Here is an 18,046-nt window from a genome sequence, read left to right on the forward strand (position 1 = left end):
AGGGAAACTGTTATTATCAGCATTAACAAACATAAATGGAGTAATATTGAATGGTAGCATGGAAGGGGACATCCCTGCAAATTATACCAGACAGGGAAATGGGACATCATCTATAATTGATTATATAATCACAAGTAATGATTTGTTAGAAACAGTCTCATATCTGCTCAATCAATTCTGCCAAGAAAGCGATCATACCATGATGCACCTGACAACAGAATGGTTACCCAAATCTTCTGCAGCCTGTCACATAATATATCAAAAAAGCAAGGTAGTGGTGAACAATGAAAAGAGACGCATATTCTGGAACTCTCATACAATCGACAAAATTACGTCTCTGATTGACCATTCACAACTTTTGACGAGAATATACTCAGAAAATCTCATTGAAAATTTTGAATCCATTATAAAAGAGTTTAGATCTCTCATCCTTAATATGACAGCAATGGATTCAGCAGGCAGCGGTTAGAATAAAGATAAAAATCAGCGCACCTTTAGGAACTCTGAATTAAAGAAAAAACTAAACAAATACATACGCGCCCAATATATGAATCCCACTCTTGAAATAAAAAAGGTCATAAATCAGATCAAAAATCAATTAAGACGCGAAAATCTGAGAAATAAAAAAATCTTACAAGATCGTAATTGGGTAGATATACAGACTGCGGCAAACAAGAATGACCAGCGCAAATATTGGTACCTAGTAGGAAAACTTACTGGATCCAAAAAGAAATTACAACCAATACCGGTCCCTCCGGATGCCTGGGAAAATTTTTTGACAAACCTCTACAAACCAAACTCAATATCTCCATTGGAAAGTAGTGGGGTTTACAATAAAGAAAAAGATAAACTTTCATTAAGTAAAATTACCGCAACATCTGTCGAACTAAACATACGTAAAGCAAGATCAACAGGAGCGTCTGGTCCGGATCAGATTCCGATCAAAGCACTAAAAATCGCCCCGAAGGAATGGAGTCAGTTGCTGTATCCCCTTTTTAATTATATCTTAGATACTGGCCAAATTCCAAAATCATGGCAGGGAAGTATAATCATTCCGATTCATAAAAAGGGAAGTAAAACCCAGGCAAGCAATTTCCGTCAAATAGCACTTATGGACTCCGTGGGCAAGGTATTTGCAGCAGAAATCTTACACCGCCTAAAAGAATGGGCCTTCACGACTGGTCAGATACCGATGTTTCAAGCAGGTTTTAGACCTAAACATTCGGTAACTGACAACATCGCAGTTATCCAAACCATCTTTGACAAATATATAACACAAAAAAATCAGGTTGTATACGCTGCTTTTATAGATTATTCAACAGCGTTTGACCGGGTAGACCGACCAACATTGTGGGAAAAATTGAGGAAACTTGGCATAAATGAGCAACTACTACAGTCTATAATTAGCTTGCACACCAATACTTGGTGCCAAGTTCAAATGGGGGGAGAAAGAGGTTACACTGAAAAAATCAAAACTGAAAACGGACTAAAGCAAGGGTGCCTCCTAGCCCCAATATTATTCTCCCTCTACCTAAGCGACTTGTGCCATTACCTGCAATTAGGCTCCAATCTACCTCCAAAAATTGCTGATAAAAAAATAATTGCTTTACTGTATGCCGACGACATAGTGTTGTTGGATCTTACCCCCTTCGGACTACAAGCGTCACTTGACATTCTGCACAAATACTCCAAAGAAAACTATCTAGTCCCAAATATTCAAAAAACAAAAGTTCTGGCTTTCTCGGGAAGGAAACAAAGCGCAAGATATTCCTGGAGATTAGGAGGGGAAAATATAGAAGAAGTTAAGGACTATCCTTACCTTGGCAGGATCCTTTCAAAAAACTTATCTAACACCGCGCAATTGAATAATTTGTCAAGGAAAACAGATATACATGTCGCGGCCCTTCTGAGACTTTATAGCGCAACAGGGAATAGACATTTCTCCTCTCTGATAAATCTATATAAAGTAAAAATATCTCCTGTACTTTCTTACGCGATGGAGTACATCCTCATAAAACAATGGGCTTTCATGGACCGAAAAGAGGGGAAGATCTTAAGAAAAATTGTGAAACTGTCAGATGCAGTCCCTGTCCAAGCACTGAGATTAGAACTATCAGTGACAAGTTCCTATGCAGTAGCAATTGCAAACGTAATAAGGTGGGCCTACAACTTATTGCACGCAAAAGAGAACACATTAAGAGCACTGTTGAAAAAAGAAACCTTTGAGTATGATGCTAAAAAGCAAGTCTTCAGAGAGAATATGGTTGAAGCATTTCGAGTAGCAAATATTACCGTTGAAATGCTGTTAAATTGGTCACCAGCACAACTAAAACTATTTTTAAAATGCTTCACCCCAAAACTCAGCTACGAAGCGGACTCTCGACACTGCACCAAATTATCTACCTATAAACCATTTATTGATTCCTTAGAATTTAAACAGAGTCGGCCTTATATTGGGCTAACCTTAACACATGGTGCAAGGAGAACAATTGTTATGCTTCGACTGGGCATCCTCCCCTTACTTTCATTTACCTCAAGATGGTTCCCGGGGGAATCGGCTTTATGTATATTGTGCGCTGGGGGGGATCAGACTCTGGAACATGTTCTATCTGTATGCCCGAATCAGATCGTAGTTTCTGCTCGCACTAGATTTTTGGCACCAATATATCGCTCTTGTAGAGTCACGACAGTGAGAGAACTTATCGCTCTTTGCAAGCAACCTCCGAACGAATTTGTTTGTTTTAATTTGTATACATTTCTAAAAACGTTTTTATCTTTGTATTAACGAAATTGAATCTCTTTTTATATGTAACTTGTATAATATATTTTGTGGTCCTCTGTTGAGTACCAGAACAAATAAAACTTTTTGACTTTGACTTTGACTTTGTAGTGTTGTAGTGTTTGCGTAGTGTAGGGTCATGCTGGGGGTAGTGTTTTAGGGTTTTGGGTAGTGTTGTAGTGTTTGCGTAGTGTAGGGTCATGCTGGGGTGTAGTGTTTTAGGGTTTTGGGTAGTGTTGTAGTGTTTGCGTAGTGTAGGGTCATGCTGGGGTGTAGTGTTTTAGGGTTTGGGTAGTGTTGTAGTGTTTGCGTAGTGTAGGCTCATGCTGGGGGTAGTGTTTTAGGGTTTTGGGTAGTGTTGTAGTGTTTGCGTAGTGTAGGGTCATGCTGGGGGTAGTGTTTTAGGGTTTTGGGTAGTGTTGTAGTGTTTGCGTAGTGTAGGGTCATGCTGGGGGGTAGTGTTTTAGGGTTTTGGGTAGTGTTGTAGTGTTTGCGTAGTGTAGGGTCATGCTGGGGGTAGTGTTTTAGGGTTTAGGGTAGTGTTGTAGTGTTTGCGTAGTGTAGGGTCATGCTGGGGGTAGTGTTTTAGGGTTTAGGGTAGTGTTGTAGTGTTTGCGTAGTGTAGGGTCATGCTGGGGGTAGTGTTTCAGGGTTTAGGGTAGTGTTGTAGTGTTTGCGTAGTGTAGGGTCATGCTGGGGGTAGTGTTTTAGGGTTTAGGGTAGTGTTGTAGTGTTTGCGTAGTGTAGGGTCATGCTGGGGGTAGTGTTTCAGGGTTTAGGGTAGTGTTGTAGTGTTTGCGTAGTGTAGGGTCATGCTGGGGGTAGTGTTTTAGAGTTTAGGGTAGTGTTGTAGTGTTTGCGTAGTGTAGGGTCATGCCGGGGTGTAGTGTTTTAGGGTTTTGGGTAGTGTTGTAGTGTTTGCGTAGTGTAGGGTCATGCTGGGGGTAGTGTTTTAGGGTTTAGGGTAGTGTTGTAGTGTTTGCGTAGTGTAGGGTCATGCTGGGGTGTAGTGTTTTAGGGTTTTGGGTAGTGTTGTAGTGTTTGCGTAGTGTAGGGTCATGTTGGGGGTAGTGTTTTAGGGTTTAGGGTAGTGTTGTAGTGTTTGCGTAGTGTAGGGTCATGCTGGGGGTAGTGTTTTAGGGTTTAGGGTTGTGTTGTAGTGTTTGCGTAGTGTAGGGTCATGCTGGGGGTAGTGTTTTAGGGTTTAGGGTTGTGTTGTAGTGTTTGTGTAGTGTAGGGTCATGCTGGGGGTAGTGTTTTAGGGTTTAGGGTAGTGTTGTAGTGTTTGCGTAGTGTAGGGTCATGCTGGGGTGTAGTGTTTTAGGGTTTTGGGTAGTGTTGTAGTGTTTGCGTAGTGTAGGGTCATGCTGGGGGTAGTGTTTTAGGGTTTAGGGTAGTGTTGTAGTGTTTGTGTAGTGTAGGGTCATGCTGGGGGTAGTGTTTTAGGGTTTAGGGTAGTGTTGTACTGTTTGTGTAGTGTAGGGTCATGCTGGGGGTAGTGTTTTAGGGTTTAGGGTAGTTTAGTTGTTTAGTGTATGCTAAAGGCATATTCGTTCTAAAAGTTTTCGTTATTTTAATTTGCGGCCTAATAGTACATGCGGGATTTTTTTTGCGGACTGATGGTATGCGGGATTTCGTCATATATTCGCTAATCATACTTTCTATGGCAAAATGAACCCCCTCATTTTGTTCATTTTTAAATTAAATGTTTTAAGAGTTACCACTTTATTCCAATCAAGATGGCTTCAGGTGTGCCATACCTTTGTAATAAGTAGGACTGTTAGCACTCTAGTTGTTCTTTAGAACACTCTGGGACATTCTGTCATTGGGCTATAGTTGGGCTACATCTGGCTGATATTTGGGCTACATTTGTTTTTTTGTCTCTGGTGGCCATCTTTGGGCTACATTGGGCTACATTGGGCTACATTGGGCTACATTGGGCTACATTTGGGCTCCAACATATATATAGCCCAATGTAGCCCAATATATATTTTTCAAAGTTATTTTTTCGCAAAAACCACTGGAGCCTATATCTTGAGACATAGCAAAGGCACATCGGGCTACCAGTCCCTACAATTTTGCCAAGTTTGGTGTAAATCCATTCAGCCGTTCAGGCTAAAAGTGAGGCCAACCGCCCTATGGAAAATTGCATGGGAAAAACACGTTTTGGGACCCCCCTTTTTTCTCGGCCCCCCCTTGACGAAACCCCCCCAAATTTTTAGGGGCTGGCCAGAAACAAAATGTTCCATTTTCCTGAAAATTTCAGCCAATTCTGTCCTCAAACGCCAAAGTTATTCGACATAGAATTTTCAAAAATCCCATAGGAAAAAAATCCTAACTATATATACCTACTGGCTATCGCCAGTAGGTAATATATATATATATATATATATATATATATATATATTAGGACCTTGTTTCTATGCAAAAATCATTTTCTTTTGCCAATATCTTTTGCACCGTTTGACAAATCTTTGCAAATTCTTCTAAACTAATGGTTCATTCAGATCAGCTTATGTCTTGAAAGTTTCGGGGTGATTCGTCAAGCGGGGGCTGAGAAAAATGGATGGGCCCAAAACGCGTTTTCCCCATGTTAATTTCCATAGGAAATTTAGACACAGCTACAGCCCAAACTGCAGAACGGAATTACACCAAATTTGGCAACCAGTTAGGTCTTGGTCCAGATAGCGACCTTTTATTGGTGTAAATCCGTTCAGTAGTTGCTGAGAATTTTTTTTTAAATATATCTGAGCACTGAGGAGGAGCCGCAAATACTCAGGAGCACGAGCTTCATTTTAATTGGCTGCCAAGACTCCAAACCAGAATGTGTTGGCCGCCATTTTGTGACTCAGTTGAATCGAGTTACATCAAAAAGGTAAAAAATAGTTTGTTAATGTAGGAAAGGGTTCAGGGTTGAAACACCCTGACTGCCCCCCCAGGGCCAAAAAAGGCATTTTTTGTTTGTTTTTTCGACGGAAGTCACGCTGGGTACACGAATCCCGCAGAGTACATTTTTAAAAAACAAAGCGCAGTCTCCCACACTTCATTTTCTAAAAGCCCTTGGGTGGGCCAGGTCCCGGGGGCAATGCTCAAATAATTTGCAGGGGCACGGAGCCCCACCGCAGCCCTGGGGGACCGCCACCTCCCCGGTGCATTTTATCTTTGTGTGGGGGGCCACGCGGGCCCCCCAAGCCCCAAGGACCTCCACCTCCCTGGTGCATTTTTATCTTTGTGCGGGTGGCCTCACGGGTCTCCCAAGCCCCGGGGACCACCACCTGCCCGGGGCATTTTTATCTTTGTGTAAGGGGGCCTCACAGGCCCCCCCAAGCCCTGGGACCACCACCTCCCGGGGCTTTGTTGAATATTAACGGGGGCCTCTTGGGCCTCCCAAAGCACCGGGGATCACCACCTCCCCAGCTTCAAACATGATGGGAGGAGGGCCACATGCCCCCCTCCTGGAGCCCTCCATGGCCCTGGGGACTGCCACCTTCCAGGGCCAGCTCCTGCAATGTCCCGGGGTGCCCACCCCGGGATATTGCCGTTTGCTATGGGAGGGCAGGAGCACTGCCATAGCAACCACCCTGCCATAGCAAACACTGCTTTGCTTCTTGGAAGTGAGAGCAGGAAACCTGCTCTCGCTTCCAAGAAACAAAGCAGAATTGCTTTTGAGGAAGGTGAGCTGTATGTTAGCAGCTCCCCTTGCCAAAACGCAATGCCAGCTCTCACAGGAGGCAAACTTGTGACCTGTCAGTTCAATGTTCCATGAAGTGTTGCTGTGGAACTGGCATTAGGCATACGGGGAAGGGTTGAATGTTATCTGAGGTTTTAAAATGTGGAATTGTAATTCATATATAAGTGATGTGTTATTAAAGTAAGATTTCCCAAGTTAGTACTATCTTTAGAAGTGGTGTGTTATAAAAATGGTGATATTTTTATTTGTAATATATTTTTTAAATCCTGTATGGATTCGTGGCCCCATCGCGTTGGTGCACCGTAGAGTCGTGACTCCAGGAAATTCCCGAACCAGTTCGGGCACTTTTAGAAGTCAGTTGGTAAGGGTAAATATGTCTAACCAATAGAAATTAGTTTTACAATATGAAATTATGTAGGAAGCAATGTGATTTGTCACTTGCATTTATTTGTGTGGAGAAAGAGAGGGAAAGTGTGCCATTACTGGTTTTACCTCATTGAGAGAGGTGCATTACATTGATTGTGTGCATAAGAAAATCTTTTATGGGTTTCTGATATTTCATATTGTAAAAATCAATTTGGAAGGTAAGTTATATATTTCTGATGGTGTATTATGTATTTGCTTTATTTTTAAACTTCAAAAATATTCAAGAACTGTGATGTTTGAAATATAATATTAAATGTAGAGATGTGTATTGTAGTTGGTTTTATTGTACTTAAATGTTGTTTGAAATAGATTCTTTATAGTAATATGTTTATATTGAACTCAAAGACATTCTGGTCACTTGTCAACAACATCGATCGAAACATAACATCCTTTGGATCAGCGAACATCCAGGAAGCAGACTGGATCTCATACCTAACAGAGCATTTCCAGGCTCAAGACTACCCTGATCGCCCTGGATTAACATGGGCTTCTGACACTGACGCGGGCATAACATCGAACCTTCCACCCGATCAAATGCAGGGGCTTACCTCATCCGAGGAAATGTCTGAAGAAAGAGTAGTCAAAGCATTGACGAAAGGGAGACAAGACAGAGCACCAGGCCCGAATGGCCTGCCGCAAAGGCTATTCAAGTCCGACGTCCCTTTCTGGTCCAAGGTGCTATCAAATCTCTTTAATTACAACCTGAGCTATCAAACCATTCTGGATTCTTGGAGAGGTGCTATTATCCATCCCATCTATAAAGCTGGAGCACGAGGCAACCCGAACAACTACAGATTAATTGCCTTGCTGGATATAGAGGCAAAGCACTTTGCAGGCCTCATTTTGGAGGATCTCAGACAATGGGCAAAGGATAAAAATCTGATTCCCTTGAATCAGACAGGGTTCGTTGCCAAATCAGGAACAATGACAAACTTATTGGCAATCTCCACCATCATTGACGAAGCCCTTACAAATTCAAAGTAGATTTTTTGCTGCTTTGTCGACTTCAAAGCAGCATTCGACAGGGTGCCTAGGGCTGCTCGGTGGCAAAAACTGAGGCAGTGGGGAATCCCAGACAATATCCTGAATCCCATTATCCTGCTATACTCCAACACATGGGTTCGAGTGAGGTTAGGGTCTGGCGCGCATCTCTCCCGGAAAATCTGGACCTTTCGTGGTGTCAAACAGGGTTGCGTGCTGGCCCCCCTTCTCTTCAATCTATTTATTGCTGACCTATCAAGCTCGTTAGAGAAAGTAATTAGCCATCCACCAAAAGTAGGAGGCACGGCATTATGCAATCTCTTATATGCCGACGACCTGGCACTGTTCAGTCTCACCAGAGTGAGGCTACAGAGACTTCTTGACGCCTTAATGCATTACACGGTCAACAACCAGTTAGAAATTAACATGAAAAAAACTATGGTTGTTCCGTTTGGCAAAAAACGTTACAGCGGTGGAGGCTGGACAATAAACAAAGAAAGCATCTCAATTGGCCAATCGTACAAATATTTAGGGGTCCATTTGGACTTCAGGGGCAGTTTTACCAAACAGAGCACTGTGATTGCAGCCAAGGCTACAGCGCTAACGGTATCCTTGGCTAAGCTATCGAGGAGACTCTCAGGCCCCACGCTCTTGCCTTTACTGGAATTGCTTAGAGCAAAGATCGGGCCCACACTTTCGTATGGCATAGAGATCTTTAAGGGTAAAATGAACAATTCCTTAAATAAACTGACAAACAAACTCTATAAGAAATTGCTTCACCTGCCGAGTTCCTCCTCGCCAGCTCAGTTCAGATTAGAGTTGGGCTTAATTAACTACGAATTTTCTAACGTTGGCTCATATCTTAACCTGATCCACAAATTAAGACAGGCAGAAGCTGGTACCCTGGAACTCCTGGTCTGGAACGAAATCAGTGTGAGCAATCCGGGGGGATCCTTGGGGCGCCTCCTAAATGACTATATCCAACAAATGTCTGCTGCGGATCTTTGGGCCCTTAATCCAAGCCAGACCGCTTTCAAAAACACAATTAAAAAAGTTATAAGACTGAAATCCCTGATCATGGACAAAGCTCTCCTTGCGAAACGTAGCCATGCTTGGGCAGTAGCCAACTCCTATAAACGACTATCCCCGGCTAATTACCTTTCGATAACATTTTCTTATCATCTAAAGCGATGTTTGATCGCCCTAAGACTGGGAGACTGGCGCTTAATTCAAAATCTCCCTGTATGGCGTCGAAAAAGGGTTGATCAAATGTGCAGAGGGTGTGGGTCAGCAAATGAAACTTTTTTGCACGTGCTTTGTATACGCCCTTTCTTTATTCTCCAACGCAGACGCCTACTCAGGCCAGAATGGAACAGGCTGGGAGTCCGGACTTGTAGACATGCCATCGTTGCTGCTCTGTCCTTAGAGAACACTGTTTTAAATATAAAATTGGCCAAATTCGTTCAGCAAGTTTATAGTCTTTTAGAAAAACTGGACAACCGTGCAGATAAACATGTACTTTAACCTCATCTGCATAGTCCGGGAGTGCTAATTTCTAAATTGACACACTACAGTATGCACTGATAAGAAGGCCACATTTTATTTTGTTTTTACTTTCTTCTTTTCTTAATCTCCTTTAATCTGTAAAATTGTATTAATGTGCTGGAAGAATCTTTTAAAGATATGTTTTTATATATCTAAATAAAGAAATAATATATATATGTTTATATTGGAAAATGGATTAGTGATTATGGTACTTTGTTTTAGTGTGTGGATATGTACATTTGTAGTATACTGCATAAGTTTAGGTGTTTGTTTAAAATTTGAAGTGGAGTCTGTTAAGTTTTAAGGTGTACATGGACTCCTGCCACAAGTATGTCTCTACTTGCATATGTATTTTCATATGTCTTATACATTTGAAGGTGCATGGTATATAACAAAGAGGTGTTGTTGCTTTTTATGTGGTAGGCTCAACACTGTGAGTAATAGTATAATGGTGAAGATGCAGCATAATAGTGTGGTTCTAAAGATGTTGAGATCAGGTATACATGACTACGCTACTTTTTCTAAGTCTCTAGAGAGGTACATTTGAAATATGTCACATAATTTTTAGTGTTTGCTTTAAATTTGAAGTTTGTTCTGTGAATTTTTGAGGTGTGCATAGTGTTGTGGTAGAGACATATGCATGCATGCTTTCAGGATGTTGCACTTTTTTCACTCATTCAGGCACTACTACAGTACTACTCCAATGGCCCAGGCAGTACCCATGCACTTCCTGTGTGCTCTTGTAATCCCCCAAATATTATCCCTGCAATCATGGACTCACCAGGCATTACCTATGCACTCCTCTAATTCCAAAGACATAACCTCTGCAATCATGCAATCACCAATGCATTACCTACACACTCGTTCAATCACCCAGGCAATACCCTTACACTCCACCAATCATCCTCTCAGGATCTATGCACTCGTCCAAACATTTAACCAGTGCTCATGCATTTATAAAATCACCCAGGCAGTACCTTTACAGTCCCCCAATCACTGAGGTAGTACCACAATAGTACTCTAATCACCTAGACAGTATCGGGGCACTTATAAAATCACCCTGGCACTTTCTATGTACTCATGTAGTCCACCAGATATTACCCCTGCACTCATGCAATCACCAATGTATTAGCTATACACTGGTTCTATCACTCAGGCACTGCCCTTGCATTCCTCCAATCACCCTGTCAGTATGCACTAATTCAATCACTCAGCTAGTACCTATATACTTATAAAATCACTCGGGCACTACCTATGCACTTATGCAATCACCCTGGTACTACCTTACTACACCTTCAATCATCAAGACACTACTATCACTCTCATAGAATCACATAGGCACTATCTCTGCAGTCATGCATTCACTTAAATACTACTTCTGCACTCATGCAATTACCCAGGCATTATCCCTACACTCATGCAATCACCTAGGCATTATCCCTGCACTCATGCAATCAGACAGTCATTACGAAAGCAGTGCATCAATCATCCAGCCACTACACATGCACTTATGTAATGTCCCATGCAGAACTCTTGCACTATGCAATCACCGAGATACTATCTATGCATTGTTCCAATCAGTCAGGCACTATCCATCCATTCTTCGATGTACCAAGACAACATCTGTGTATTAGTCTAATCATGCTGCCATTGTCTATGCATGTATATAATCACCCAGGTAGTACCTACGCAGTTCTTTAATCACTCAGATAGTACTCACACAGTCCTCTAATTTCATAGACACTATCCCTACACTCATGTAATCACTCAGGCACTATGAGTATATAGGGTGTTAGTTCTAGTGAAAGATATAGCAGCAACCTTTCATATGTCTCTGGTGTAAGTTTCACAAAGTTCTTAAAAACATGCATGCATATGTCTGTACTTTCTGTTAGTAGTATCATATATCAAAGAAACATACAAATAGATGTTTCGTTGTGCTTTATATGTGTACTATGTTCAGATGTATAAGACATAGCACAATATTTGTACAAGTTCAGACATATCCTAAACAGAAGACCATGAAGACGTTAAAAGTTGAGTGAGTGTACTTCATATTTCAAAGAGACATTTACATTTATTTAGTGCAGTTTTCCAGAGAGTATTACAAATTATCACAATCACTAATATGTCACCTAGCATATGTGAAACATTATTTTTCTGCTGCTGCTGCTTTACCATTTTATTAGTAGTTAAGTATGGAACATAGTCAACATAAATAGGTAAGATTCAAAGGCAGTGCATAAGGAACCAACAGAGGAGTAAAAGAAGGCAAGAAGGGTGCAGAAGGAGCCAAGAGAGGTTTAGAAATTTGCAAGAGAGGTGTAGAGAGAAGCAACAGAGGTGCGGAAGAAGACAAGACAACTGCAGAAAGAGGCAAGACAGTTGCAGAAGTAGGCAAGAGAGGTGCAGAAAAAGGGAACAGGGTTGCAAAAAAGGCAAGATAAGTGCAGAAAGAGGGGAGAAGGATGTAGGAAGAAGTAAGAAGTAAGAGGGGTGCAGAAAGGGTAACATAAGTGCAGAAAGAAGCAAAAGAGGTGCACAAAGAAGAAAGAAGGGTGCACAAAGAAGAAAGAAGGGTGCACAAAGAGGCAACAGGGGTACAGAAAAAAGCAACAGAGTTGCAGGAAGAAGCAAGAAAAGTTGAGAAGGAAGCAACAGAGATACACAAATAGGTAAGACTGGGGCAGAAAGATACAACAGAGATGCAAAAATATAGAAGAAGGTTGCAGAAAGAGGTAACAGGAGAACAGAAGAAGGCAATAGAGATGCAGAAAGAAGCAAGAGAGGTGCAGAAAGAAGCAAATAAAGTACAGAAAGAAGCAACAGGGGTGCACAAAGAGGCACAAGTGGTGCACACAGAGGAACAGAGTTGTAGAAATAGATACAAGTAGTGCAGAAATATTCAAGAGAGGGGGTAGAAAGAGTGAACAAAAGTACAGAAAGAGAGAACAGGGGTGAATACAGAGAGAAGAGAGGTGTGGAAAGAAAGAAGAAGGATATAGAAAGGAGTAATAGATAGGTATTGAGAATAGGTAAAAACAAAGCAGCAACCCTTCACATGTTTGTGCTGTATGTTTCATTATCTTTTTGAAACCATGTATACATGAGTTTGTGCTATTTGCTAGTGCACTATGTATATAAAAGCATACACATATATGTATACTTCTGTTTTATATGTAAATCACCTTCAAATGTATGACACATATGAGAATACATGTGCAAGTAGAGACATACCCCAATCACAACATTATGCAGGCCTTAAAAGTTAACAGACTGCACTTTAGATTTGCTTAGGATAGCAGTAGAGAAATCCTTCAGTTGTGCTCTGTGATTCTGTTATATAGCTTGTGATTTCTTCTATTTATAGGAATTATGCAGTGCCTCCTATAAATTTGGAGTGCAATTAAAAATATTTATTTATACATAAGAATATTTGTATATCATTATTTTAATAATAGTAAACTATTTAACAAAACTACTTAATCTTTTTTTTGAGACATTCTCCATAATTATTAAGACAAATTCAGTATGACAAGAACAGTGCCAAAGAAAGGACAACAAAATAAACTAGATGAAGTACATGTGACATTGAAGAAAAAAACGTCTGGTAAGACGGTGGGACCACCACCTCCCCGGGGCTTTCTTGAATATTAACGGGGGCCTCTTGGGCCTCCCAAAGCACCGGGGATCACCACCTCCCCAGCTTCAAACATGATGGGAGGGGGGCCACATGCCCCCCTCCTGGAGCCCTCCATGGCCCTGGGGACTGCCACCTTCCAGGGCCAGCTCCTGCAATGTCCCGCGGTGCCCACCCCGGGATATTGCCGTTTGCTATGGGAGGGCAGGAGCACTGCCATAGCAACCACCCTGCCATAGCAAACACTGCTTTGCTTCTTGGAAGTGAGAGCAGGAAACCTGCTCTCGCTTCCAAGAAACAAAGCAGAATTGCTATTGAGGAAGGTGAGCTGTATGTTAGCAGCTCCCCTTGCCAAAACGCAATACCAGCTCTCACAGGAGGCAAACTTGTGACCTGTCAGTTCAATGTTCCATGAAGTGTTGCTGTGGAACTGGCATTAGGCATACGGAGAAGGGTTGAATGTTATCTGAGGTTTTAAAATGTGGAATTGTAATTCATATATAAGTGATGTGTTATTAAAGTAAGATTTCCCAAGTTAGTACTATCTTTAGAAGTGGTGTGTTATAAAAATGGTTATATTTTTATTTGTAATATATTTTTTAAATCCTGTATGGATTCGTGGCCCCATCGCGTTGGTGCACCGTAGAGTCGTGACTCCAGGAAATTCTCGAACCAGTTCGGGCACTTTTAGAAGTCAGTTGGTAAGGGTAAATATGTCTAACCAATAGAAATGAGTTTTACAATATGAAATTATGTAGGAAGCAATGTGATTTGTCACTTGCATTTATTTGTGTGGAGAAAGAGAGGGAAAGTGTGCCATTACTGGTTTTACCTCATTGAGAGAGGTGCATTACATTGATTGTGTGCATAAGAAAATCTTTTATGAGTTTCTGATATTTCATATTGTAAAAATCAATTTGGAAGGTGGGTTATATATTTCTGATGGTGTATTATGTATTTGCTTTATTTTTAAACTTCAAAAATATTCAAGAACTGTGATGTTTGAAATATAATATTAAATGTAGAGATGTGTATTGTAGTTGGTTTTATTGTACTTAAATGTTGTTTGAAATAGATTCTTTATAGTAATATGTTTATATTGAACTCAAAGACATTCTGGTCACTTGTCAACAACATCGATGTATGTTTCATTATCTTTTTGAAACCATGTATACATGAGTCTGTGCTATTTGCTAGTGCACTATGTATATAAAAGCATACACATATATGTATACTTCTGTTTTATATGTAAATCACCTTCAAATGTATGACACATATGAGAATACATGTGCAAGTAGAGACATACCCCAATCACAATATTATGCAGGCCTTAAAAGTTAACAGACTGCACTTTAGATTTTCTTAGGATAGCAGTAGAGAAATCCTTCAGTTGTGCTCTGTGATTCTGTTATATAGCTTGTGATTTCTTCTATTTATAGGAATTATGCAGTGTAAGAGAACTAAAGAATTTGTTAAAAGACTTTTAAAGAATGTAATGAATTTTCAATATGAGGAAAAGAGAAAGAAAAGTTGTACAACCAATCAGAAGGAAATGAAATAAGAGAAATGAATGGAAAATCAGGTTATGGGAAAACAATCTATACTGAAAGAAGGATGAAAGAGTATAAAGACATTAGGAAGAGAATGTATGAAAGTAGAGTACTATCAAATTTATTGAAAGATTGCAAAAAATATAAAAGAACAGCATTTTACAAGAAAAAACAACCGATTAAAAGTGTAGTTGAAAAGGCTTTTGAATAGAAAAGAAGATTGTTTATATTAGTATTGAAGAGAATAAAGACATTGAATAAAACAATGCACTTTATGAAGGAGAAAAGTAAAAGAAGAAGACTGGTTAGTAGAACTAACTTTTGCAAAAAAATGTGGGTGAATGGAACCACACTTCTAGTACTGAATCTTTTTTTAATGAAGAATGCTAATTTCAACAAAATACATTAGTTCATGCAGTTTAAACTAGTGGTCGCTATGAGGTTAAAACGGTTGTCCAATTGAAAAAGAAAAGATGGATCCTAGAAATGTGGATCAAGTAATAGCTAAAGAAGTTCAAGGGAGACGTGCACAAAATCCAGTGTATAAGTGGGATTTTAGTAGTATTTGTAGTATACGATAGGAATCTATTGATATATTACAACATTTCTTACTAGATTATGGTAACAAAGTGTTAAACAAAAGATTAAGATGTTGCAAGGACTAGATCCTTGAAATGTGAGAAAATATACTGGCTTGCAGGGTCATTCTATGGCTTGTCTTTCTAGAAAAGTATGATGAAGTACTTTTCATCATTTAAGAATGTTAGCAGTACATCACTCAGAAATGCGGAAGTTAGTAAGAAGATTGTACTATGTAAAAAGTCCTGCATTATCTTTAAGTGAAATAAAAACACCCCTTTTTTGCATGGTTCAGTATTGGATGTAAAAAAGGTTTCTGATGATATAGAGTTTTGTTTCTTTGGTCCTCAAGAGGCGTGTAGAGAAAGTAAGAGTTTGATGAGTGTAGGTGTTGAAGAAGAGGTGGAAGATAGTACTACTAAGAAGTTTGCAAAAGAAATTAGAAAGTTTAAGGTAGTTTCTTGTGAAAAACCAAACTTAGGGGCCTATTAGGATGGTGGACGAAAACGGGTTCCGTCTGCCATGGTCGCGGCAAAAATACTCCTGACCACTCCGCGGATAAACCACCGGTGCGATTAGGATATTTTTGTCAACACTCACCGACCGCGGCGGACGGATCACACCAAAGACCGCCGCAAGCGGGCGGAACCACAGAAACACCGTCTGCCGCGGACGCAAAGGCCGCGGAAACAGGCTCAACCACCGCCATACCTTTGGAGGTTCCGGACGCATGATTAGGATAACCCCGCCATCCCAACGGAACTCACCAACTTCCACGACCGCCGCGGAAAAAAAGCATTGACAAACGGAGCTTGGCTGCGGAAGGACCAAACGAACATCACCCCTGCAGTCAAACCGAAGCAAAAATGGCAGACGATAGTAAATAGCAAACAAAAACATAACAGAAGACACACCCACCTGGAACACCCACCTTCAACAACCACACGCTCCAATGACACCCCCCCAGCACAAACAAGAGCACCCAAGTCAACACACCCACAAAACACCTGACCGCCATAAATCATTGGGACACAACCACCACACAGAGTATAGATGGAATCCCTCCCATTACCACAATCCTTTGCATCACAGCACAGCTGGAACGAAGAGGCAGAACATCAGAAACAACAGAGACACACAAACACACATACAACCTGCACACCAACACACCCACCACACCAACCCTCACAGCACCATCCCTACATACCACACACCTGCACACCCCACACCACCAACACCTTGCACATCACACACCATGGCACCCAAGAAAAACCCCAAGTTCACAGAGAGTGAGTTGAAGGTCATGTTGGATGAAATCATCCGTGTTAAACCACATTTGTTTGGTACCCTAGTCCAGCAGACCACCTTGGCAACTAAAACCACCATGTGGGACAGGATAGTGACCAGAGTCAATGCTTCAGGGACCATGCCACGCACCAAACACGACATCCAGAGGCGGGGGCACGACCTCAAGACAAGGGTGAAGGGCATCAGGGCCAAGAACCACCTGCGGGCACACCACACTGGCGGCGGCACTCCCCCGGATCCCATACAATTTACCTAATGGGAGGAGAATGTGCTTGGCATACTGCATCCTGAGAGCCTGGAAGGAATAGAAGAGGGACTTGAGGCTGGTAAGTACATACCAATGACCACTATCACACTGTCATGTTCTGCCTTGCACAACTGCTAAGACACATCTCCCAGGCTGCACTATAACTCCCAACAGGCCCACATGTCTCCTGGGAGGGTGGGGTGGGGGTGGGGGTGGGGTGGTGAGAGCCCAGCACTACAACTCCCAACAGACCCACATGTCACCTGGGAGGGTGGGGGTGGGTGGTGAGAGTCCAGCACTACAACTCCCAACAGGCCCACATGTCTCCTGGGAGGGTGGGGTTGGGTGGTGAGAGTCCAGCACTACAACTCCCAACAGGCCCACATGTCTCCTTTGAGGGTCGGGGTGGGTGGTGGGGTCTAGCACTACAACCCCCAACAGGCCCACATGTCCCATCCCAGAGCAAGATGTAGTCTGCCCACCATTTGGTGATCAGTGCATCTCCCCCTTCAAACTTACAGGTAGGTAGCCATCTGCACAGGGTCACCATCCAATAGCAGGACAGGAACACACATAGCCAAGTATTGTCTCCCCACCTCCACACCACCAAAATGTCCACTCATGTGTGCAACACCAATATGATGACACCAACAACCATGTCCTGATTCCATAGAGATTTGAAATGTAACTACAAGAAACCTGTCATGTCCACAGCATTGATTCTTACATTCTTGTCCCTCATGTGATCACGACTTGACACGCCAAAACACCAACCGCCATCACCAGTCGCCCCCCTCACAGCCAGGTCTCTCCGGAGAGGATTCCCAGGACACCTCGGGTGCAGAGGACGATGCTGGGCCAAGCACACTTCTAGCGCCATCAGGCTCCCAGGACATCGCTGCCTCCACCACCTTGGCCAGTGGTACTACACAAACAACTGCCACTGTGAGCAGTGCACCTACCACCACCACCACCACCACCACCCCTGCCAGTGCCACCCTGCCTGACCCATCGGACGATGATGTTCCATCAACGTCTCAGGCAAGCAGGGAGAGTGGACGTGGGAGGACACAGGTGAGGCCACAGCTCACCAACAGGAGTGGAGGTGTAAGGGGAGGTCGGGGGCAAGACCCAGACCATCATGGGAACAAGACCCTGGAAGCCATAGCCAGAGTGAATGGCTCCTATGAGCGGTCGCAGGCACAGGCTGATCGGGCACATCAAGATTCGCAACAGACCTGCCAGCTGTTGAGGTCCATGGACACCCGTATGGGCCAAATTGTGGACCTCATGGGGCAGC

Source organism: Lissotriton helveticus, chromosome 6 (genome assembly GCF_964261635.1).
Source record: "Lissotriton helveticus chromosome 6, aLisHel1.1, whole genome shotgun sequence".
Lineage (NCBI taxonomy): Eukaryota > Metazoa > Chordata > Amphibia > Caudata > Salamandridae > Lissotriton > Lissotriton helveticus.